Here is a 2,780-nt window from a genome sequence, read left to right as displayed (position 1 = left end):
ATGAATATAGGTTAGCTGATCAGAACTTTTCAACTGTATTTTTAATAGAGTTTGGAGGGGACTATTTAGGCCAAATAGTTCGAGGTAGCGTAAGGACGGGGAGTTGTAATGTTCTGACCAGTGTGAATATATTTCATTTAAAAGGAGCGCTCCGTTAAATTGATAGAGGATATTTAATTGAAATAATGAATCGGGTGTGTGCGTATTCCACACTTTTCGAGCTCGACGGGGACTCTCGGGATAGTTTCAATTCTTACGATACGTAAGAACTATTCTAAGGCGGATACCCGGATGAAGGTTTATATGAATATTGAGAAGAAAATGAAACTCATGATATATGGCTACGGCCGGCTGTTAGCTGCGGTTAACTGACCATTGTTAAGACCTGTTGATTCCTGAATGCAGAATCGTACACGAAGATACCGTGCAAGACGCGCAGAATTGCAGAGCCCGAAAAGCAACTACGGCTACTTTGGTTTACTGTGGTGACTGCGTGACTTTATAAATGCGGTTGTACGGGTTTAATAAAACATTTGGATCTTGGAATAAATAGAACGAGAAGTCCTGGGAATGTGTTGCTACGCCATTCAAGGAAGGACACTCGGCTATTACCGGTTGAAGGAGAAAATGAAAATGTCAAGGGCTGTTGGTAGACTGTTAGGGCTAGACGGAAAGTTCTGGGAATGATTTTAGCCATTCAAGGAAGGACAACTCGGACTTTGCCTGTTCAAAAATGACTAAAATTTCAATTACTATCGAATAGACTTTTTGGGCTAGACGAGAAGTTCTGGGAATGACTATGACAATATCATTGCCATTCAAGGAAGAATTACTCGGATTTCATCGGTTATAAAATGAATCAATGACGTTATGATGTGAGAAGGTAATTGAATCGGACGATTACGAAGCCTCTATGAGAAACTGTTGTCCACCGTAGGTTCACGGAAAATTATGTCAATTCAAGATTGAATTAGTATAGAGATATAACAGTAAAAGTGTTTGCTAGATTTTCGAGAAAATTGAGAAAATTGCAGAATGGACCTGAGTGCCACTCACGCGTTAGCATTTAGATTAGGTGATAGGAATGAAATAGAGAGGTTTTGTTTTCATCTTGCCGTTTTGCAAGATCACGTTAGACTATGGTTACCAGGCATTTATAGGGGAAGTACTCTAAAGTACAGGGGAAGAGTTTAAAAAGTATTGATTTCGGTCAAATAGGATCCTTATCTTTTCTTCTGTTTTCGTTTTCTTTCTTCCTCCATGGAGTTGTTGTGCCATTACCATTGTGTAACCATGATGTCTAATAATCTTGTTTTCTTTGCAGAAACAGTACCATTTTCCGACGAGATATTTGTCTCAAAATGTGACTTGTCTTTGCGCTAGGAGAAATTTTAGATCGGCACCGCAAGGCCGAAAAATTGTTGTCATTTCCTTTATCATTTTTGTTATTCTTGCTTCTTTTGAATTAAATTTGCCTATTCAAAATTTCAAGGAAATCGTTTGTCAATCTGCGAAGATTGTTTGCTAGACCATTGCTCGGTCCTAGAATGGACTTATTTCAAATTTAGAGACCAAGTTTCGCTCGAAATCTAGAGATAGCAGCCAGTTACAGTGTTCAAACACTCATATTTCTTTTAAAGTGAGAGCCATAAGAATTACCTCCTAGCTCACGAGACGGCTTTATTTATAAGAATTCAATACATCTGTTCTGCAGATGGGAATAACTTCCTTTAAATGGACGTGCAAATGTACTTAAGGTTCAGATGAGATTATCATAATTGTAGTTGTAATTATTACGTTATTGTTAGCGAGTCATTTTCTCGTGGGTTGCGTTCAGAATACGCTGCAGATACAGGCAAGCAGTCTTGATCGTGGATTGGTTTGAGATGCCTCCACGCAGTTGTCTTGAGCAGGGAGTAGAGTGGATAATGCTTATAATTACGCTAATGTTTAAAGGTAATAGAGAGTTAATGTTGTTTTCTTTTCAAATGTTTTAGAGTAGGGACCCGCCGGGTGGTGCACTGTTGTGGACCAATTCTCGTATGACCTTTCATCCCGACATCAGAGCTTGTTCGTACGACTTCATGAGATCGTCCAGACGGCCTACTAGACCATCATCCAGTCCGACCCGACAACGCCGGGGACGTCGTTTTCCACCAGAGGCCGAACTCCACGAACTGGCGGTCCATGCTAAAAGTTAGGTCATCAATACAGAAGATAACCAATATCAAGAACCAAATACTATCCAAAGATAATCAAGAAGAATGAGCACAAAAATTAAGTGCGAAAGAAGAATAAAAGAAGAAATTGTGAATTAGCATGGACCAGAGACGGCAGTTAAAGCCAACTCAGCCAGGGAAGTCCAACCATCGCATTTCTCTAGTCGACTAGCGAGTGAGAAGCGATCGGTGATTGAGATCAGAAGGTGTTAGGCACGCTGGCTCAATCAGACCACATACTTGTGTATACACATTTATGCTCGGTTTTGGCCCATCTCAGCATTTTCACCTGGGATGAAGAATCGACCCCAGGGCAGCGTCGCAGTCATAAGGTCATACGAGGAAAAGGTTTCGACAGATGCATCTGCCCAGCAAGAAGATTAGATTAGGAGAACAACAAATAGAGTACTAGAGTAACAATTACTGGATTTAACACTTGATCACTAGCTTGTATTGTTGGTTCGGTCATAATGAGTCAAGATCGTGAATGCAATAAATTGGAATCGGTATTACTTTTGTGACTGTACTCAAGGCTGTAATTTTGCACAGTTCGTAGTCAAA

The sequence above is a fragment of the Frankliniella occidentalis genome, unplaced genomic scaffold (assembly GCF_000697945.3).
Source record: "Frankliniella occidentalis isolate FOCC.00 unplaced genomic scaffold, Focc_3.1 Scaffold309, whole genome shotgun sequence".
Taxonomy (NCBI): domain Eukaryota; kingdom Metazoa; phylum Arthropoda; class Insecta; order Thysanoptera; family Thripidae; genus Frankliniella; species Frankliniella occidentalis.
This window is presented reverse-complemented; position numbering follows the sequence as displayed.